The sequence below is a fragment of the Solanum lycopersicum genome, chromosome 1 (assembly GCF_036512215.1).
Source record: "Solanum lycopersicum chromosome 1, SLM_r2.1".
Classification (NCBI taxonomy): domain Eukaryota; kingdom Viridiplantae; phylum Streptophyta; class Magnoliopsida; order Solanales; family Solanaceae; genus Solanum; species Solanum lycopersicum.
The window spans coordinates 59,783,920-59,808,189 of NC_090800.1; the positions used below are offsets into that span (position 1 = coordinate 59,783,920).

Here is a 24,270-nt window from a genome sequence, read left to right on the forward strand (position 1 = left end):
TTTTAAAAAGAGGTCAGACCCGACAAAATTCATAGCCCACATACCTATGGGTTTGGCCGACCATTTTCTGGCCTACTTAAAAATGGGTTAGCTTGGCTTGCCCCGTAAAATTTCAAAGTTTGTATGGATTAGCCCGGATGGGGTGGGCTAGCCCATGTTGACATATCTAAAATTAATTTTTGAAGCCCATGGTTTTTAATTAGGGTGACTTTGTTGCCTTTATAACACTCTTCTTCTCTCCAAATCAAAGAGGTATATAAATTTCAGGTTTTCATAATTTTCTCCATCCTTTCTGTTGCTGTAGGACCGCTGCCCATCACCACTACACTACATCTATCATCTGATAAATGATCCAAAGTTTCACCACTGACCCTCTCACACTCTAGATGAATTAACTAATTATCAACTCATCTGATTCTTAGCCAAGCTTCATAGATCTGAGAAAAATCAAACACCGAAATGAATTTTTTTTAAAAGTCGCACAGTTCAGGTAATCTTCATATCATACAACTTACATATGCATATAGGTGTCTTCAATATCGATTATTAATATAAATTTCATGCTGAATTTCTGATGATAAGTTTCATAGCGAACCTATTCGCACTCGTTGCCACCAGTTATCCATCCGTCTACCTCAAAATGACCCCAAAATTTACTGCTCTTCCTTTCACCATCCTCTGCATGAACCCACAAATAATTTCCATCTATTCTTAACCAAACTCCATAGATCTGCCACTTTCTTTTTAAAATTCAAAAGTTTAAGTCATATTTATCCCACACAACATACATAGGTATGTAAGATCTCTTCAAGATCTATCGGTTGATACAAATTTCTTGTTAAAACGCTAACAAAAAACTTTCTAATAAACTTTCTCGGCAAAGCCACTAACGAGATCAAACAACCACAATTCTAGAGACCCAACTAACATCTTCTTCCCCTATCCTCCAACTAAAGTATTTTTTTTGTTACAGGTCAAAATCCCAGTTATGTACACTCTAAGGAATTGGATAGAGAGTCAAAGATTTAGCGACTACATGAAAATAACCTTTACCTACAAACTTTTCTCCAATGCAATATTGTTAGTATTTCTGATCTGCTTCACCTTTTGTATTTTATTTGTATTTTATGTCTTATATGCTAGATGTGTATTTAATTTACCATAGTTACATTTTTTCCCCATCATATCTATATTTTCTTTATATTTTTATGGTTTTACTTTTGCAATTTTTTTGCTAATTTGTGTTAATTTGATTATGTTACTTTGTTATTTTCTATCATTTTTCTATGTAGTGAATGTTTGTTATTTAGTTGCTATTATATATTGCTTATTTTTCATAGTTTTATATGTTTTCAACATTAATCATCTACTACAAGACACATTGTTGAGAAATTTTTTGTTTCTGAAACTTGTTATTTATTTGTGAAACTTTGATCAGTCACTCATTAGATTACTATCGTTCTTTGACAATTATTTGAAATTGTGGCACTGTATTTCTCATTTGATCAACAATAATATTAGATAACTTATTTTTTGTAATAATGATTCATTTTATTCTTTTACCATAAATTGAAGGAATATTTTGCCAATGGACGATGACAATTTTTTTTCTTTCCCCCATATTTAAAGACCTCACTTAGATATATATATCAAATAAGTTTTATTTCTTCTTTTATCTCTTATTCTATTTCATCTTCTTCTTCTTCTCCTTATTAATACATTTTTAATGATTTTTCGATAATTATCTATATTATTGACAACCGATAAATATTTCACTGTATTTTACGTTTGAATTTTACTATGTTATTTATGTATACATCTGTCATGTTAGTATAATTGTTAAATAAATTTTTATCTCCTCCTCAATTAAAAAAAGGAATATTAGATAGCTTATTACTGCTAATAATGATTCATTTGATTCTTTTACATATTTTGCCAATGGACGATGACGATTGTTGTTTTATCCCCATATTTTAAGACCTCACTTAGATACATTCTTCTTCTTCTCCTTCTTCTTCTCCTTCTCCTTCTCCTTCTCCTTCTCCTTCTCCTTCTCCTTGTTCTTGTTCTTACATTTTTAATGAATTATCCATATTTATCTATATTATTGACAATCGGTAAATATTTCACTATATTTTACTTTTAAATTTTACTATGTTATTTATGTATACATCTTACATGTTAGTATAATCGTGAAATTAATTTTTTATCTCTTGCTCAAATAAAAAAAATGAGTTCAATCTGGACACACAATATATTTGTGGATTCTCAAGGTTGCTAACTCCTTTCCTTCGTGATCATATGAACCCGTACCTAGAATCTAATTGATTTCATATATTAATAGTTATTTATAAATTAATTACTTAACATGTTTCCTGTTGTTCCTAAAATAGATGGTGCCTCTAAAATTTTAAATTATTTAAATAAATTAGTGTTGTTTAGTTCCACGACATTGCCACTTATTTTAAAATATTAGGGCTATAAAAATAATTCCTGCTAGGTGATGCTCTAAGGGATGATATCTTGTTATTCAAAAATTCCAATAGTATGTTAAGAATGATTTTTGAACAAGCATATGTTTAATCTTTGTAAGGCTAATTTATGTTTCAGGATTAGTTTTCTTTTTAATTAAGCATTTTTTATTTTGTTCAACTGATCTAAAACTAATATGTTTATTTCTTATTGCTTTTCCTTTATTCAGTTGCATGTATTGCATTACCTTTTAGGGGTTTCTTAAGCTTAAATTCTAACACTTAAATGTTGTTATAAAATTAAAATAAATAAGCTACACTCAAGTGCTGACATGTTTCATTTTTAAGACCTAATGTAGTTCAGTTGCGCTGCCAGAGACAATGCATGCTAACTAATTAAGCACAACAAAAATGATGTTGAGTTCATCATTATTTGCTTCTTGTCTTATAGTGAGTGGATTTTCCTGTGTATAATAAAGACTTAATGAGGTCAATATGTTCAAAAATTGTGCTAGGGTTTCAAAATTTGGTGATGGAACCTTCTTGTTCTTGTTGCAACTAATTGCTTTAACAAGGTTCTAAACGTAGTTAGTCCATAATAGAATTATGGTGTGATTTTAATGTTTTGGACAAAAACTTTTCAGAAGCGTTATAAGCAAGTTAGAAGATGACACCAAGAATAATGTGGTTCCATCTCTGAATTTTCCATCATTGATCCCTCGTATCTCATAAATAATGTTTACGGAGCAAAAACCTCTTCATTATAAGCAAAGAAGTAAACAATATTGAAATCAACGTCATTTGAATAATGTTTAGTTAGCATGTCTAGGCAAAATATTGACTAATTTAGGTCTTAAAATGAAACATGTCAGTAGTTGAGTGTAACTTATTTATCCAAATTTGTGGCATCATCCAAGTGTCACTATTTAAAAATATTACAACTATTAGAAGTAATACGGTGATTTTAGCTTCATGACTTAAAAAGAGTAATAGTAATATAAATTAGTTAAAAATTATTTGAATCAAGATCCACAAATCCGTTGGAAACAAAATATTAGTATCTCAAAAATCAGCAAATAACTGATGCAAAATTGAATTGCATTTAAGACAAATTGGACAGTTGCCAAACGTTTCATTTTGACCAAATATTTTGTCCACTTTTATTAGCATTGATAGGCTATTAATATTTCTTTTTTAATCTAACGTTACACTTTGAAAATTGATTCACTTTCTTCGTTGTAATTAACTCCTAATTATAAGCCATTTATTGTCTTGTGTTCTTTGACCTTTGGAGGACCAATAGAGATGGTATATATATTCCTATTGTGTAGTTGTTGAGAGGAGGGAAAAAACAGATAGCAAATCAAAAAATTTCATCTATTTCTTTCTATATTCTTGTGCTATGTTATATTTTAATGAATCATTGTTAGTTTCTGCTCATAGTTTTATATTAGAAGAGCTTGTTGAATCCTGGAGGATACATCCATACCGGATAAAATATCCAAACGATTGTTGTAAATTCTTAAAGAAAATATCTTCATCATGAAAAGTTATATTGTTGTAAATTCTTAATGAAAATACCTTCATCACAAACACTTGTGTCAAACTCTTCTAGGCTTGTACTTCATCACGAACTCTTGTTGGAAATTTTCATTGATTGATGTGTGTCTAAACACACTGTTTTTAAGGATATCTCACCCGGTATGGGTGTTTTTCCAGGATTAAACAAGCTCTTTTATTATACAACTAGGAGTCAAAAACTAACACATTTTCTGTAATATAAAACCCATCACAAGAAAATAGAAAAAAAGAGATGAGATTTGTTGATTTGCTCTCTCTTTTTCTTTCCCTCCTCTCAACAACAACACAATAGGAATATATATTTCAACTCTATTGTTCCTCCAAAGGTCAAAGAAGACAAGACAATAAATGGCGTATAATTAGAAGTTAATGACAATAAAGAAAGTTAGTCAAAGTGTAACATTAGATTTGAAAAAAGAATTTTAATAGTCTATCAATGCTATTAAAAGTGCACAAAATGTTTGTCAATAATGAAATTTTTGGCTAACTGTCAAATTTGTCTTAAAGGCAATTCAATTTTGCATCAGTTATTTGTTGAGTTGAAAGTTCGTAAGAATATTGTATTGTGGAGATATTAATATTGTTTTCCAACAGTCCCCAACATGTCTCATGAATAAAATATGGAATAGAATGACAAATAAGTTTTGCTGGTTTCCACATATGAGACTAATACATCGATCTGCTGTTCGTATACTATAAACAAGACTTTGATAAAACAAAAGTATACTTACAGAATAATTTGGTGAAGTCTAGAACTTCTATAAAGAAATAATTATTTTTTAAGTCTAGCGTGTTTTCTATCACATCATACTCGCAAAATCTATGTTGTTATCGCGGTTTTGGGCTAAGAAACCATGCATGTGTCCTGATATTCATGAGTGCTCTAGCAATTTGTGACAATTTCATAGAAGCGAAACCAGTTTATAATCATATAGATCCAATCATCAAGTGTATTCTGTAGAGCAATACACCACCTATAAGGGATATGACTTGGATTAAGAGCCATAACTCTGTCTCACTTTGCTTTGCAGATTATCACACTATATTCACACATTATAGGAGGGACAAAACTTTAAAGTTTTTACTTGATTAACCAATGACTTGTCATTATCCATATGAACGTAATACATGGAATATTCAATCTCATATGTTGGGTTACCCTCATTGTTGATCTTATCAAATGATAAAAGTCTTTACTCCTCTTGATGTTTTATTAGTATGTGAATTGACCAGATTCAACTCCGACTACGCATAATTTATTTTCGTAAATAATTCATCTCCCCACAGCTGCTTCTTCAAATTGTATCTCAAACACATGAGTCAATTTAGTCACATTAAAAATAATTTTTTTCCACTTCGAATCTACACCAAGAGTTGTCTTAACCACTTAGTCTCATCACCAATCAACTCCACAATAACAAATTCTAATTTATTGTTTTTCTATTATGGCACCCACAATACATACCAACTTCTTTTGCCTTTTTCATAATATATTGTACCCTTTTGTACAACAAACTATTCGCTTATTCAATATTTTCTTATAGTACCTCTCATGTATTATCAAATACACTTTTCAACATAATTCATCAAGAGGCAATATAATTTTCAATAAGAACATGAATAATGTGATCACTTCTTTTAAAACCTCAACAATTTTTTTTCTCTTCTAACATTAACATCCAATCAAATAATAATTAACTATCACAATATGTAAATGCAACATTTATTAACATACATTGAGAACCTTAGACCATATATTTCTTATACTTTTCTTTAGGATCATGTAACACAACATTAATAACATATCCCTACACATTCAAATATTTTATAATAAAGGAATAACATTCAACATCTATAAAGTTCTATAAGTTAAAATCTTTTTCACAACAATAAAATTGCACGAATTCTAATATTCATGTATCAAGTCAAATAATGTTAATATTCTTATATGTGAGTTTAATAGAAGATTTTTTATTCTTAATACTTAAGTAGTTATAGAATCACCAATTTCAATAAATATTCTTCTTCTCCATTTGAGTGTAGAAACACAAAATCATTTTAGTTAGAACAAATGTACTCATCATTATGAAAATCTAACACTCATTTTTTCATGTTCACATATTTTTCAAAAGATTTTCTTGAGAAATGACCACAATAATTTACTTCATTCGCTTAGTCTTTTACTTAGAGAAATTATCATTTCTCTGAATCTTCTATAATATTGAGGAATATGTGGATTTGTTATTATTTAAGAATACTGCTAGTCCTAAAACTTCAATTAGCAATAAAAATATTTAATATTTGATTTTGCTAACAACCTTGCTTGACAAAATTTAGAAATGACTTTTATAACAACACATTGCAATTCCACCGATCATGACCTTGTTGGGATTCTATTCAAGAAGATGTATTTTGGAAGCTTTTCATGCTCGATGGAATTGCAAAAATTCATAGTAATAAAATGCTTTCATCTAGGAAGAAGAATAATTCCCCTTCCTATCACGTATTGTTATTTCTTGTTTAGTCATTAGCTTATACTCTTATTGCACTGTTATTATGTATACTTACATTAGAGTTTGCATATATGATTAATTTTTAATTAGTAAAATGAGACAAAGAGTGTTTATGTGAAATTATAATTTATATACATAAAAAATTATTCATTTTGTATTGGTATACACCACAAAACTCATAAGGATGTAATATAGGTATGTAAATCTCTTCAAGATCTATCGATTAATACAAATGTCATGTTAAAACGCCAAAAAAAATTGTTCTGTAGAACTTTCTCGGCAAAACCACTAATGATATAATTAAACCACCACAACTCAAGAGACCCAAATAACATCCTCTACCCCTATCTCCCAACTAAAGTTTTTTTTGTTCTAGGTAAAAATTCCGGTGATGTACACGATTGAGATTTTTAAAGAGATCCAAAGATTCGGCGATTACATGAAAAATCAACTTTACCTATAGACTTTTTCTCCGGCGCAATTTTGTTAGTATCTATGATTCTTTCACTTTTTATATTTTATTGGTATTTCATGTCTTGTATGGTAAGTGTTTTTATTTACCAAGGTATATATTTTTTATAGTGTATCTGCATTTTCTTTATATTTTTATAGTTTTGCTTTTTCAATAATTTGATTCTGTTACTTTTTTATTTTCTATGATTTTTCTATATAGTGAATGTTTGTTATTTAATTGCTAATTTATATTGCTTATTTTTCATTGTTTTAGATGTATTCAACATTAAGTATTTACTACCAGTCACATTTTTGAGGATGTTTTTGTTGTTGGAACTTGTTATATGTTTGTGAAACTTTTATCCATCGCTCATTAGACAATCATCATTCGTTGACCATAATTTTAAATTGTTACACTTTGTTTGTAACGTGACTAAAAAGAATTATCTATAGCTTATTATAGATAATAATGATTCATTTGATTCTTTTAATATAAAAAATAATGAATTTTTTGTCAAAGGCGGATGATGAATTTTATTTATTTTTTTCAATTTTAAGGCCTCACTCAGACATAAAAAAATGAGCTTATTTATTATTATTGTTATTATATATTTTTATTCATATAATTGCAGTTGTAATACCTTGCTTAAGTGTTTATTACAACTATCTAGTTTTCCATCGAAGTTATTTGAAAGAAATGTTTGAATACTTTTTGAATGTTTTATCTATCCTTATCTATATTATTGACAATCCGTAAATATTTTACAATATGTCACGTTTAAGTTTTTCTATATTATTTATATATACACATTTAATGTCAGTATAATTGTGAAATTAATTTACATCAGCTCCTCAATTAAAAAATGCGTTCATTCGGGACCCACAATTGTGGATTCTTAAGGGTGGTAATTCCTATTCTTCGTGATCATATGAACTCTCACATTAAATCTGATTGATTTTGCATATTAACATTTAATTATTAATTAATTAAAATGTTTCATATTTTTCCTAAAATAGATGGTGACTCTAAAATTTTAAATTATTTAAATAAATAAGTTGCTTTTTAAGTTTCAAAACGTTGCAAGTTAGTTCAAAATATTAGGGATATAACAATAATTCCTGTTAGGTGATGGTCTATGGGATGGTATCTTGTTATTCAAATATTCCGATAGTATGTCAAGAAAGGCTTTTTGCAAAAACATATGTTCAATCTTTCTAAGGCTAATTAAAGTTTAAGGATTAGTTTTCTTCTTAATTATTCTTTTTGGGTCTTGGTTCAACTAATCTAAAACTAATATATTTAATTGTTACTGATTTTCCATCATTCAGTAGCATATTGTATTAACTTTTATAGTTTTAATAAGCTTAAAGTCTAACAGTTAAATGTTATCATAAATTTAAAATAAATAAGCTACACACAAGTACTGATATATTTCATTTTTAAGGGCTAACATAGTCAATTAATCTGCCAGATAGAGACAATAGATGCTAATTAAGCACTGCATAAATGATGTTGAGTTCATCATTGTTTGCTTCTTGCGTTAGAGTGAGAAGATTTTTCGTTGTGTAAAGAGTTAATGAGGTACATGTGTTCAAACGATTGTGTTAGGGTTGCAATATTCAGTGATGTAATCTTCTTATTCTTTGTGTAACTAACTGTTTTAAGAAGGTTCAAAAAGTTGTTCATTTATTAATAACTTTATAGTTTGATTATGTTCTGGATTCACTTTTCAGAACTGTCATAAGCAAGTTAGAAGGTTACACTAAGACTAAGGTGGTTCAGTTACCAAAATTTCCAGCCTTAGCACACTTTTTTGAACCCGGGTACCTCATAAACTATATATACAAAGCAAAACCCTCTTCACTATAAGTCAAGAAGTACACAGTGTTGAACCCAACATCATCTGCACCATGTTTAGTTTGCATGTTTAGGCAAAGCATTGACTACGTTAGGTCTTAAAAAGAAACATGTCAGCACTAGATTGTAGCTTATTTATCTCAATTTGTTGCATCATTTAAGGATAATGATTTATCAATATTATACCTATTAAAAGTAATGCAGTAATTTCAACGGGATGAATAAAATAGAGTAGTAGTAATATAAATAAGTTGCAAATTAGTTGAATGAAGACACACAAATCATAATTACAAATACGTCCAATCCAAAAATTTCAATCCAATATATTATTGTGCAAACAATCTTTCTTGACATAATTTAGGAATGAGTTTTATAACAACACGCTGGAACTCTATCGATCATCACCTTGTTGGAATTGTATTCAAGAAGATGTATTTTTGATGTTTTTCATGCTCGATGGAATGACAATATTTCATAGTAATCAAATGCTTTTTCCCGGAAGAAGAAAATTTCCCCTTCCTATCACGTGTTGTTATTTTTCTTATTTAATCATTAGCTTCATATTCTTATTGCGTTGCTATTATGTACCAAATAAACTATCTCATCTTTACATACATTAGTGTTAGCAGCGACAAATGAATATTGAATCAGCCAAATAAGACATAGAGTATTTATGTGTAATTATGATTTATATACATAAAAAATTACTAATATTTTATAGTTATACACGAAAAATCCGGAAGGATCTAATATAGTTACATCTTATGGAAGGAATACATATATGTTGAGTTTCTATACAACTTTTATAAAATAGTATTCTCATTGAACAACAAAGTCTTGATCTATAGGCAACTGTTAAAATGTGGGAACTGTAATTTATTAAGAAAGAGGAAAGAAATATGAAGTCATGGAATGTTTTACAATCATAGCTTCGACATTCATATAATGTATTTTGATATATTAAAAAAATTTTAAATATGCACTTCAGATATTATGTGAATTTGAATTCTTTTGCATTCTTTTGTCCTCATTTTGTACTTAAACTCTCATAGATCAAATTAAAAAAAATTAGAATAAGATATGGACCTACAAAATCACTGAGGACATAAATTGGTGAACTAGAAACATAATATCAGTATAAGCTTTGACTCATCATAAACACTTTTTGAGAATTTCAAGTTTTTGTTTGATGCAATAAGATATAACGGGTGTCACGTCGCTATTGCACTGGGATTAACTCCTCCCATTGTGGGTGTTTATTCAATGACAGAGACACTATAATCAATAAGGCCACTATAGCACAGTTAAATAAAAATTTATATTGAAACTCTCTGAAAGAACTCATTATTCGATGAAGCTAATTATTGGAAGAGTAAGATAAAACTAGAGTGATTTTCTCCACTCTCTACTAAATTCTTCGGTAAAGATTACTAATTCATTTCCCTGCATTATTTTTGTGATTCTTTTGCCTTAAAATTGTTTGGTGACCTTAGAGAGAGTTTGACTTGATTTTATGGTGGAAAACACATGTTTTTGTAAAGAGGATCATAGAAATCAAATTGAGTTAGGATTTGATTAAAATCTGAGTATGTATAGGTCATTGTTCATTGTGGTATATTGTTTTTTGTTAAATTGTTTTAGGCTAGGAACAAGCCAACATTCATAAAAGAGGGATGACTCAAGTTCAATAAAATTTCGAAGGCTTGATTTAAGGTATGCTAAGGTTGTTTGTTTTCTTGTTTATCTTATATGAGCTTGAATAGTGCTTCATTAATATTAAATATGTAACATCTTACAAATTGAAATAGCTAGGAAGAAGCTTAGAATTCTAAATGGTCAGTTTTGTAAAGAATTAAAATTTGGAAATTTTCTTATGTTAAGAAAAAATTAATTTTTGGTCAACTTCAACCGCCATAAACCCTAGTTCAAGATTATTTAGAGGTAGTTCTTACTATGATTGGAAAGACCTTGGTAATATCTTTCCAATGTCTCCGATTTTGCGCAATTTTTATATCATATGAGTGAGATATGTCCTTTAGCAGTTGGGCAGTCAGATCAATGAAATGTCCAATCCGGGATATTAGAGGGTATTTTGGTCCTTTTATTATCCAACCTAATTAGTTTGTTTTTGGTAATAAATTTGGGTATAAACTTATCTTATTCATTTTGCACTTTTAAAAAATAAGTTAGGGTTTTGAGAGTAGAGAAAGGAAGAGGAGAAAAGAGGAGAAAGGAGAAGAGGAAGCAAGAACGTTCCAAATCATCGAAGTTCAGGTTGTACAATTTATCGGGGGTGATCTCTATAAAGGTATGTGAGATCATCTTGTGTTGGGTCAGTTCATCCACACACCAACTAATTTAAATTCAGCGGTTTGAGTAAGGCTGAATGATAAAAAGTGAAGTTCTTGAATAACATTGTTGAATTCTTGTTGGTTGAGTTGTTGGATGCCTTGTGTTGATCTGATTCATGTTTCCGAGTTTATTTTGAGTTAAATCTATTGGTTAATTATTGTAAATGATACTATGCGTTTAGGGAAAGAAACATGGAAGTTAAGAGGGTTAGAGATGAAAAATGGAGGACAAAGTTGAGAAAGCCTGTCTGTAGGGCCTTGGGGTTCCACGCCTCCACAGGACAACTCTAGTCGTAATGCCTTGGGGCGCTACTCCATCTTGAGTTCCCCAAAATGTTCGCAAAAGTTTGGGGCCTGATGCGCACACCTCTTAGAGCGCCAAGGGCGCATGTTCACCCCATTCGTTCCCCACCATTTTTTGTACTAGTTCCTGAGTGATGTATTCACCATTTTAAGGCACGTCTAAAAATCATGAACAAATCCATAAAAATGAGATCATGAACCTTGAATCCATAATCCAATTCAAGGAAATTTAAGATCAAAATCAAAGAAGGTAAGACTTAAGTTTAGAAGATAAGAAGTAAGTCAAAAAACCAAAGTTTCTTAATGTTTCGAGTGTCTTTATTAAACGTTGTAGCTTCGTTTAAAGGATCAAGTTTCAAGTTGAGTATAGAGTAAAGAGTTGATGTTCTTCCTTGAAAGAAATATAAAGGAACTAAGTATTCCCTAAGAAATGATTTAATACTCAAGTTATAAGCTAAGTAAAGAGTAAAGAGTAAAGTTGAAGTTAATTATTCAAAAGTATATGAGGACCAAGTATTCCCAAAGAGATTTAAAATGTTTTCACATTTAAAAAAGTAAGGAAACAATTTAAAATGTTTATACATTTAAAGAAGTAAGGAAAGTAAAAACTATATTTTCCATAGAGCCTCCAGGTTAGTTTCAGTAAAGAATTATAGCTTTAGAAAATGAAGCAAACAAGAAAATGAGATTTTCAAGATATCCTTTTAGCTAAATTTTTTAGCAGAAATGTCGAATCACAGGAAAAGTTGCGTTTAAACATATAAGATAAGTATATTTTTGGTAGTAGTATTGACAACTGATATGGGGATGGAATATTAATATTAACTCAAGTCTCCATGAAAACTATGTAACCATCCTGAATACAAAAAGGGTCATACTTTTTAGATGAATCCTTTTCAAATAAGACTAGTGGATCCATTAGACATTTTAGGTCCTATACTCTGGCAAGGTTACGATAACTGAGCAACGTGGGATGAGTAACGCTGTATCATGACTAGAAATACTAAGTGATGGTTGTCTATTAGAGAAACTTCCACAACAATAGTTGCATGGTTCCTCAAGAGGTCCTTCCTAGTATGGATGGGTATATGAGACTTCATTCATAAATTGCACGAGCAGACTTTCAGGGGAAGCAGGATATGTCTTTGATTATAATTATGAGTTGACGTTAGTTTATTTGTACTTTTACATACATATCATTGTTATTTTGTATCTTTGTATACATAAACAGCTTACATCATGGTTTAAAGCAACTTATCTTTATTATGCACTTTTTTTTTAAACTGCTTTATAATTAATTGAGTTCTGCTAAGTATTCATAAGTTAAGTGTTTCTTTCATATGATCTTTCAAGACAATGTTTTGTTATTAATCCAACACGCATAATCATACATTTACAAATGTCAATTGGCCTACATCGTATCATGATGCAGATGTAAGTAGCTAGGATCAACATTCGATGTAGCGTTGATCGACTGAGCAACTCAGAGTCACTTTGTGAGCCTCCCTTCATTTTGGAGGAAATATTTATCATTAAAGTGATTTGTTTAGGTTTTCACTTGATAGGATGATTGGTGGTCATATCTCAACATCCCTCTTTAATTTAGAGTCTTCATAGACAGATACTGTTAGTTTCTTTAGTCTTTTCAATTCACTTGTAAATGATTGATACTTGAATTTCCACTTTGGCTAAGTATTACTTTTAAGTAATTTCTTGAGTTATATCTTGTGTTTAAGTCTTCCTCTTAGTAAGTAAAACAAGCGAAAGGTTCACTCAAGATCAACAATAGTCATTAGGTGTTGATCATGTCTAGGGTGTAGGCTTGGGGAGTGAAAAACTTAATATTAGAGCAGAAAGTTCAAGAGTCCTACGGAGTATATGAAGCTGTTTCTGTAGTGTCTTTGTCATTGGTTTAAAGTGCGTTGCATCTATGATTAAAAGGCTATAACATTTATGAATTTCTCACTTTTTGCGTATTCCTTTTCTCTCTAATTCGTGTCTGTACGTATTTCCAGAGACTTATGCCTCCATGAAGAGTAGTCAAAGGTCGTCTAACTAAGAGATATGTTCAGAAAGAAGAGTTGCAAAATGCAATTGAAGTGCAACAACAAGGAAAAATTACCCATGCTAAATTCAGTGAGACTATCTAGATATTACGTCGAGTTGCGACTCATGAAGTTAGACATAGAGGTAATTGAAAGGAAGTGGATAATACTTCAGAGATCCGTATGTTTTTATAGATGAATTAACCAATATTCACAGGTTGAAGTGTCACAGAGGACCCCGAGAACTTTGCTGAAGTCCTTCAAAAAGCTTTTGACATATTGCATGTTGTTGATGCTGAGAGGGTGGAACTAGATGCATACCAAATAAAGGGTATCTCTAGAGTCTTATTTTCCCAACGGAAAAAGTATAGGGTTGAGGATGTACCAATTGTAAGTTGGGTTGTGTTTGAGAATGTTCTCATGGGACGTTTCATTCGCTGTGAGTTGTGAGAGCAAATGATAAGAGAGTTTCTAACCCTTAATCCTGCGTTTATGAGTAATAATGAGTACGGTCTGTTGCACAAATTTCCTGCTATGATCTGGAGATGGTTGTTGACATGAGGAGCATAATGATTTTATTTTTGGCTGGGTTGTCTCATTAGTCAATAAAGGAAGGAAAAAAAGCAATGCTGATTGGGGATAGGCACCTAGACTTGTTAATGATCTATGTACAACAAGTCTGGGAAACAAGTTCATGCAACAAAAGAATAATGCCAACAGGTCCTCCCTACATTAGAAGCAAAAGGGACCTACTCCATCATCTATGAGTGCACCTATACCTAAGAACAAAAGTGAGTACAATAGTCAGAACTTCCGAGCTAATCCAGCCTATTTTAAAGTCTGTATGTCACAAAGGGATGGTAGACCTCATGCATGTGGTGAGAATGGCAGAAACCACTTCTTATTTCTTGTGAGGGCTTTACTAGTTGTTTTAAGTGTGGTCAAAATAGTCGTTTTCTGAGGGAGTGTCTTGAGAACTAGAAAGGTATGGAAATCAAGGAAAAAGGTCCAATCTTCTCCAGTTTCTCCACCGAAAAGAGCTGCATCTAGAGGGGCTACTTCCAATAGCGGGGGAAGAAAAAATCTCTTATAGGCTATCAACACTCGTCAAGAGCAAGAGGGTTAACTAGATATTGTCACCGGTGAAGTCTTTGACTTTACTGTTCATTTTTTGCTAGACCCAGGAATGATTTTATCTTTCGTAAATCTATATGTTTCTATGTGATTTGATGTTATACTGAGCATTTTAGCGAAATATCCAGTGTTTTTAAACCTCTTGGTGAGTCTATTGTAATAGAGAGAGCCTATCGTGATTTTCCCATTTTCGCCAATCACAAAAGTACCATGACTAATTTAGTTGTGTTAGACATGGTAGATTTTGTTGTCATTCTAGGTATTAAGTGGCTTCTTGCAGCTATGACTCAGTTGAATCTAGAACTCGAGTACTCATTTTAAAGTTTCCAAATGAGCCAACCTTAGTGTGGAAAACAATTTAGTAGTGCGGAAAAGTCTATTTATGTCGTACATTAAGGCGAGAAAATTACTTTGTAAGGGGTGTCTGTATCCCTTAGTCTATGACTCTAGTGTTGAGATACCTCTTATTCAGTCAATTCCAGTAGTGAAAGAGTTTCCAGAAATCTTTCCACATAATCTTCTGGGATTCCCGTGTGAGAGAGAGATAGACTTCAACATAAAAGTTTTTCTAGATACTCGTCCTGGATCTATCTTTCCATATAGGATGGAAGCAACAGAGTTTGAAGGGTTAAAAGAAAAATTGAAAGATCTATTAGATAAGGATTTCTTCGACCATCTATATCACGTTGGGGCGCTCTGGCCTTATTTGTGATAAAGAAATATGGTTGCCTTAGGATATACATAGATTAACGCCAATTGAACAATGTTATGATCTGTAACAATTGAGGGGCACCTCCTAGTAGTTACAAGGTGTAATCGACCTATGGAAGGTCTCATTCATGCCACACGTATCAATCATTGTATACGATACTCAAAATAAGTAAGAATTCAAATCTTTCTTCACGATGAAGAATACATTCATTAATAAACAAGCAGAATACTTTTAAAAATATTATACCTTTACAATGTCTCAGTAAACCATCTATACGTTAGAATACAACATTTGGGACTTAGCCCATACAACACTTGAAATAAGCACTAAAAATGAACATTTGGGTCTTGTCCTCGAATCTATGTGGACACACCAAAGCATTATTATTAACACTTCGAAACCTATTCATCATCCATAGAATATAAAGAAATTCAATCCCTAATGTTTAGTCAAAAAGGTAAAAGGAGTTAAAACATTTAATTCACTAAGAATGGAAGCCATGCAAAAACCATGAAAAAGGGACATTTTTAGTATGAAAACAAGATTTCATGACATTTAGATAAAACCTTCACAATAAGTGTTTAAGCGACATAAATATACAAGTTAACTATCACATATAAGAAACATTCAAATAATCCACAACCTACAAAAGTTTATCCTATGACCCACCTACGTATGATATCAAGTGGCCGCCCATACATCCTCTTCATAAACACCTTGGTGATCCTCTAGACTACCCAAAGTAAGGATATTCATTTTCATCACATAACACTTAACTCCATATTCATAAAATAAGCCTTCTCATTATTTATAGTCCCTATCAAAGGTTAATCTAAGAGTCAGTTGAGTAAGATATGAAAAGGCCACCCATACACCCTCTTCAAGGACACCTAAGAAATCCTCAAAGCTACCATAGAAAAGAACCTCTCTATTCAACACGCTTTAACAAAATTAACATTATTGGTCAAATCAATTTAAAATACAACAAAAAAATTAGGGGACTTAACATAATGGTCTTGGATGACCTAGGGAACTTATTCTAGCATATTCAAGGGCTACTCCTGCCATGTATAGATAGAGTCATTCCACTACATACATGTTGTAGAGCCCATCCAATACTAGAGTGTACATCATATATGATGATAATAGGCATTAAACTAAATAGACCATACTATCTAGGTATGTAATCTTGTGGCCTAAAACCCACACTGTGGAAGGTGTTCTACTTGACAAAGGTAGAACTAAGACTCATCCCATGTTTGCACATAGTTAAGGGATATAAAGGGTTTCTTTATACTCTAGTTTCATACATTAGTAGAGATACTACCATAAGCATACCACTCAGTTCTTTTCTTTCTATCTCATAGAGTAAATTTATACACGTGAAGGTATTCGAGAAGGTACCATTTCTTAGTCTTACAAACTCATAGTACCCCTACCATGAATGAGTAAACTAGGACTACCACTCAAGGTCTATTAGCGCTGTTGATTTTTAATTTTCTTTTCATATTCAAGGTTTCATACAAGTCTTTCATATAAGGTAACCACTATAAGTCTACTGATTCTAGACTTTTATTGAATTATGCGTCCATTCACATACATGGCAAGGGTGCCAATTTCTACCAAGTTAAGAGATCACCTTCACAAAATTTTCATGTATCAATCAGAAGGAAATAAGTCTAACAATATAGACACAACATTTTTCATATAACATAGTAAATAACCTTCAAGTACCTAGTGCGGACAACTAATTCTACCAACACAAGATGCTACATCATTCAATAAGGACATGTAACACACCCAAAATTGAATTAGGGAAATATAGAGCCTAACATGAGTGTGTAATGATATTATAAGGTCTTTAAATGACTAATAATAGTCTTAAGATGAAGTGTGTAATATTTGGGAGTGTTATGGAGTCAAACAACAAAGAACGTCTAAGACGTTCGAAAACTAGTCGAGGTTGAACTAGTGTTTCATAGTATTTTGTAGTGAGTTTTGGGGTATGTTTTGAGGGTAAAATTTATTATGACATGTAAAGGATTGAAAAGTCTGAGAACGACGCCCCTAGGACCAGCCTAAGGGTCCCCAAGGAGGACCCAAACATGGTCCAAGCAAGCTGCCACACTAGCAAAGAATTGGCAGTAGCTGCGCGTCCCGTAGCCTGCATTGGTATGGGAAAGTTTTTACCTAAGTTGCGAGTAAATCACGAATCATTCTGTCTCAAATTTTTTAAGAACCAAGAATTGAAAATGCCTCTGCGATGCGTAGTGACCTCAAAGATTTGGCCTCGTCATCTTTTATTCAAATTAGAATTGGTTAAAATGTCCATTAAGTGCATGGGTCTTTTGGGAACTTTAGAGATTAATTATTTGTGGTTATTTTTGGTATTTGAAGTATATAAAATTATTAAAATAGACATTTATACATTAAACTCCAAATCAAAACCTTTCTCTCACAAAATTCTCCCTAATCTACCATTGAAGAAGAAGAGAAATTGGAGGCAGCTTTAGGACGAATTTACTAAGTTTTCAAGCTGGGGTTAAGGATCTAACATAATTTATGTGAATTTTAGTCATCAATGTATTCTTCTATTCATGGAGTCCCCCCTAGTTTACCAAAATTGTAAATCCAAAATACCCAATCTAGGATGGGTTGTGATTTCATTACCTGAATTAACGAGATTAGCTTCTAATGATAGTTTAGGAGTGAGGATTCATACTCCACTATTGGATAGCTTGTATCTATATGATTGGTTGCATGGTGATTAGGATGGTTGTATCCTTCTTTAGTTAACTTTGTAAGTATGATGACATACTTTTTATGGTAGTAGGTATATTATGATAGTAATTTGAGCTTAATGGACAAGGTTATAAGATAAGTTAGCTTGGATTATGTTAGTCTAGAGAAATATTTAGTTTGGATGGTAGTATGGTATGCTATCCATACATTTCACAAGTATGACTTGTAGCTACCTATGACATGACCCCTATGGTATGTATGCTTAGCTTGGATAGTGATGATAGTTGCATTTCATGACAGGATTGACTCAAGATGATAGTTCCTTGTCAATATAAAGTAGGTTTACTAGATACTCCTAAGATAAAATTAAAGGAATAGGGTGACTTCAATATATGCTTGGTGTGTGAGGTACAATGTTATGCTTAACATGTATCACACAAGTTTGTTTTGAGGTGGTGTTGGGGTATAGTGCTCATATGTTATGAAGAATCTAGGTTCTAATTATGATAGTGGATTATGATCAAGAATTACCAAAAACATGTACTATGATTTTATAGTAGTATGGGATGCTACCTTAGTTTTGCAAAAGTATACTTGGAGGTGAGTAGTCAAGTAGGACATTTTAGTATGAAGGACAATGAGTTATGTACGAAATCTTATACCATTTATGATGCTTCATTATGCTTATGTTATTCATGTTATGCTTATGCTTTATGTCTTATGATTATGTCTAATATTGGATAACCTTTGAGATATCTTATGCTATAATATGATTGTTTCCATATATTTTGCCTACATTCTAATCCAATGTAGGGTCTTGAGGAGATTGAGTTGCTTTCAAGGGTAGATTTTCCAAGGCTTTCAAGAAGTGAAGAGTGGTGATTCCTTATAGCATCCGAGGACACCACCACGATGATGTCTTTTATGTTCAATTTTTATGGTTTGTGACCCAAGACTATTGTAGTCATGATTCTATAGATGGTTTTATAGAAATATGTTAGAACTTTTATAAAATAATTCCGCATTATGTTTTGAAAGAGAACTTTTAATTCTGCCCTACTTTTCGTATTTATGCAGTGAATGATTTCTAAGGTCTTTCACAAGACCTCCGAGAGGTCAAGTACGTCGTGTTCCCACTTGAAGGATGCCCTATATTCTAGGGTGTACATTGGGTCGTGACAAGCATAATATCAGAGCATAAGGTTAGGAAATGGTCTTAGGATATGTCAAAACCACATCTAGTAGAGTCTTATTCATTGGTGTAAGTCGTGAAACATCTATGAGTGGGAGACTACAAGATGCTTAAGAAATATTCACTTGTTCATTATTCAAGTCATGCTATAGTGTTTGGCTTGAGTAAGACTTCCTTCTAACGTAACCTATGATTTGCTACCACTAGGGCTAATGCTCGAAGGGATAGAGATGGAATTGAGAATCAAGAGGTTCCTCCCCAAGGGAATCAAGTTCCTCCCCAAGTTCCTAATGCTTTTCTAGTGGAGAATGTTACTCTAGAGGAATTAAAGATTTCTATAAATTTGTTAGCTCAAGCCTTGACGGTCCAAGCCAACAGGGAGTGGTGGCTAAACCTATAGGGGGAATCTGTGCTTATAGAATTAGACAGTTCTTGAGGATGACCCATCCGGAACTTAGTGGATCCAAGGTAGAGGATGATCCAAATGGGTTCATATATGAGGTGTATAAGACTCTTGCTATTATGGGTTTGACTTGTAGGGAGAAAGGGGAGTTAGCCGCTTACCAAGTGAAAGATGTAGCTCAATTTTGGTATGACCAATGGAATGATTCTACGCCAGTAAGGGCGGGTCCTAGAGAGTGGGATAATTTTAAGTAGACTTTCCTTGATAGGTTCTTTCCTAGGGAATTGAGAGAGGCTAAGTTGGGGGAATTCATAAACCTCAAACAAGGAAAGTTGAGTATTAAGGAGAATGCTTTCTAAATATGCTCGAAGGTTGGTAGCAAAGTCTAGAGACTTTATGAATCGGTTCAGGACGGGGGTGTACGATTAGTTGAGGAAGAGTTTCATATGGCAATGCTTGTAGATGATATAGATATCTCCAAACTAATGTTGTTTGCTCAACAAATAGAAGAGTCTAAGTTTAAGAAGGACATGAAGAGAGTAAGGATATAATGTTAAGGGCCCGATAGACATGGTCATTCTAAGAATCATCATAAGTCTTCAGGTCATGACTCATCTAGTACTCCTAGGTATGAGAAGAGTAATGAGTATTCCCGACCTACTTGCACTAGGTGTGGTAAGAAACACGAGGTTAGGTACTTGTCCGATAGATATGGTTGCGATGGGTATGGTGAGAGTGGTCATATGATGAAAGGTTTCCCTAAGGCAAAATATAATGTAAGATAAGGCAATCATGTTGTGACTAATCAAGTGGAAGATGGTTTTCCAAAGAGGAATATGTTATATGCTCTCCTATCTAAGGGTGATCAAGAATGATATCCTTTTGTCCCTCTCCAGTATGTGTTTCTTTAATGATTTATAAATTTTTTAAGAATTTTTTATGATTATGACATGCTTTATGATTTTCCTTCTCTTAATACAAATGATATGATGTTAAGGAGACATGTGTAACTTATTCCCAAGTGGGGGATACAGAGCCCTTTTCATAAGGTCTTTATATGATTATGTGTAGTTATGATTATCTTAGAATTGAATTGTTTCCTTTATTTGAATATGTTCATTTACATATAATTCATATATAATAGGATACTATTCTAGAGTTGGTCCTTTATGAAATGTGTAATTAGGTGTCATTCGAGGACAAATGTTTCCCAAGTATGGGATATTGTAACACCCCTTAAATTGAACTAGGTCAAGATAGAGCCTAACATGAGTTTTTCATGAACTTATAAGGTCTTAAAATGACTAATAATACTGTTTAGAGTAAATTTTTAAATTTTGGATTTGTTTTGAGGTCAAACATCCAAGAACGTCAAAGGCGTCCGGAAACTAGTCGAGGTGGAACTAGTGTGTCTTAGTGTTTAATCGTGGAGTTTTGGGGTATAATTTGATGGTGAAATTGAGTATTGATTTTTCCTATACATAGACTCACATATAAAAGATCTAAATTTAAGGTCCCCAAGGAGGACCCAAACATGGTCTAAGCAAGCTGCCGCGCCAGCAAAGAATTAGAGGTAGCTGCGCGTAGCGCGGCCTGCACTAAGATGGGAATTTTTTCCCTGATATGGAAGGACATCGCGAACCATTATGTATCAAAAATTTCCAGAACCAAGAATTGAAAATTCTTGCGCGATGTGTAGTGACCTCCAAGATTTGGTCGCGTCATTTATAAGTCAAATTAGAATTGGATAAATTATCCATTAATTGCAGGGGTCTTTATGGAACTTTAGGAATTAATATTGATGTTTATTTTAAGAATTTTAAGTGTATAAAGTAGTACAATATCCATTTAGACACTATTATCAAATTATAACCTTTCTCTCCTATACACCGGCTAAAACCACCATTGAAGAAGAAGAGAAATTGGAGGTAGATTCAAGAAATATTCACCAAGGTTCAAGATGGGTTCAAGAATCTAATATAAGGTATGTGAAGATTATTCATACATGTATTATAACATTCATGGAGTCCCCCTAGTTTTCCACAATTATGGATTCAAAATACCCCAATCTAGGATGGGTTGTGATTGCGTTGTTGGCAAGACTTGATTGTGATCCTAATCTAGTGGGTAGCATTAAATTATGTTCATATGATGATTATTTGATGTTTTAATGAGGTTTTCATGGTGAATTGTAGTAATTGATGTTGAAGGTGATCATGGTGATTTAAGGCCATTAGAGGCTAGATGAATGTTCTAAGTTGATCTTCGTAATTCAATGTTATTGTATGCTATTTGATCATAATTGAATCACCTATATGTAAATTGAACTAGGTCTAATTTATCTAGGTTTGTATTGACTTTTAAAGTTTTAATTGAACCTATGTGATCATGTATGCCTAGACTTACCTTCTAATCATCTAATTGATTGAAGTAAGCATGTAATTAAATATAGATAATGATGAATTTAAGTTACCAATCGTTTATGGGCAGGTATGAAATTGATGCTAGGGCTTTGGGGGTGAAGTCATTATGAAGGGATTATGATGATGTTTTCTTATACACTTAGACATGCATATAATAGGAGAAGCAAGTTCTATCACATAGATGGACTCTATGTTGACCTAATAACCTAAAATGAATTAAGACATAATGGGATATATTAGCTTAAAGATGGATTGTATGCTAACTTCTTGGGCAATAGAATTGGTTAAACAATACCAAGGAATGATAGTTTGAGATGGTAGATCTCCAGGATAGCTTCAGATAGTCAATCTCAAGGATGCTTGGGTTTAAATACTAATGGTATCTTGAGATGTTGAATCTTATGGAAGCATGAGTTGAATCACTCATTATACCTTGAGGTGATGAACTTCATCGTTGCTTGGGATGGTGAAGATAAACTCTCACATGTTTAGCTTGGGCTTGTGATGCTAGGATGCTTGATCATGATAGCTTGACTTAGTTTGGCCACAAAAATTTAATGTTAGCTTTAGGGGAAAGGCCTATACTTTCTTAATGTTAGCTTGACTTGCATGCTAGGTTCATTTAATGATAAAATTAATTAGCTTGGGATTAGTTTCTCATGATATCTTAGGGTTGAGGGTTCATGATCCCATATGGAATAGCGTGCATCTATAGAATTGGTTTCATGGTGGGTAGGATGGTTGTATCCTTCCTTAGTTATCTTGGTTAGTATGATGAGATGCTTTCCATGGTAGTAGGTCTATCATGATAGTAACTTGATAATAATAGACATGGTTTCAAGCTAAGTTAGATTGGATAGGTTAGTCTAGATAAATACTTAGTGTTGATGGTAGTATGAGATGTTATCCATACATTACATAAGTATGACTTGAAGCTACCTATGACATGACCCCTATGATCTGTATGCATAGCTTGGATAGTGAATATAGTTTCATTCCATGACATAATTGACATATGACTATAGTTCCTTGTTAATATTAAGTAAGGACTCCCAAGCTAAAATGAAAGGGAATAGGGTTAATTCAAGATATGCTTAGTGTATGAGGTAGAATGGGATGCTTCACATGCATTGCACAAGTGTAATTTGAGGTTGACTAGGGGCATAATGCTCATATTTTATGATGGATCTAGGTCTTAATAATGATATTGCATTAGGATCAAGAATGACCAAATAGATGTACTAATCTTTGGTAGTTGTGTAGGATGCTACCCTAGTTTTGCACAAGTATACTTGGGGGTGACTTGTGAAGTAGTTCATTTGTGTAAGAAGGACAATGAGTTAAGTCTGAACTCTTATTTGATTTATGATGCTTCATTATTCTTATGTTATTCATGTTATGCGTATGTTTTATCACTTACGATTATGTCTATTATTAACTAATCCTTTGAGATATTGTATGCTATAATATGATAGTTTATATACTTTGTACATTTCCTACTAACGCATATTTTGCCTACATTCTAATCCAATGTAAGGTATTGAGTAGATTGAGTTGCTTTCAAGGGTAAAGTTTCCAAGGCTTTCAAGAAGTGAAGATTTGTGAGTCCTCATAGCATCCGAGGACACCACCACTATGATGTTTTTATGTTCTTTTCTATGTTAGAATTTTCATGGGCTTTTACCCAAGACTATTGTACTCATTATGTCATAGATTCCACATTATGTTTTGCAAGAAAAGTTCTGATTCCACGCTACTTTTCGTATATATGGAATAAATGATTTCTAAGGGTTTGTACAAGACCTCCGAGCAGCCAAGTACGCCATGTTCTGACTTGAAGGATGCCCAAATTTCATGGGTGTATTTTGGGTCGTGAAAGGACACTTCTTAGTCCATCATTATCACATATCATCAATTAAAGAAGACACGTAATATTATATCACTCATTCTAGATCATATAGACATCACATGAGCACCCATAGTGATATCATCCTTCACTTTATGCATTCATATAAGCCATAACACCTTACATATAGTCACATTACTTCAAATAATCAACTTCTCTTTATACCTTCACATGAACCCTAAC

General features: G+C 32.4%; 1 long non-coding RNA gene across 9 annotated transcripts; it reads left to right on the forward strand.

The window, feature by feature from the left end:
* Positions 1 to 201: 201 nt before the first annotated feature.
* Positions 202 to 23,981, forward strand: LOC101249202 (uncharacterized). Of its 9 annotated transcripts, none has more exons than XR_011221149.1 (6): positions 249 to 490; positions 974 to 1,080; positions 6,942 to 7,050; positions 10,518 to 10,589; positions 11,063 to 11,184; positions 18,977 to 19,200. It is a non-coding gene; the product is annotated as an uncharacterized lncRNA (long non-coding RNA). The 9 variants fall into 9 exon arrangements; XR_011221150.1 differs by having other exon boundaries at positions 11,067 to 11,184; XR_011221152.1 differs by lacking the exon at positions 6,942 to 7,050 and adding an exon at positions 13,546 to 13,720 and having other exon boundaries at positions 252 to 490; positions 11,067 to 11,184.
* Positions 23,982 to 24,270: the final 289 nt, after the last annotated feature.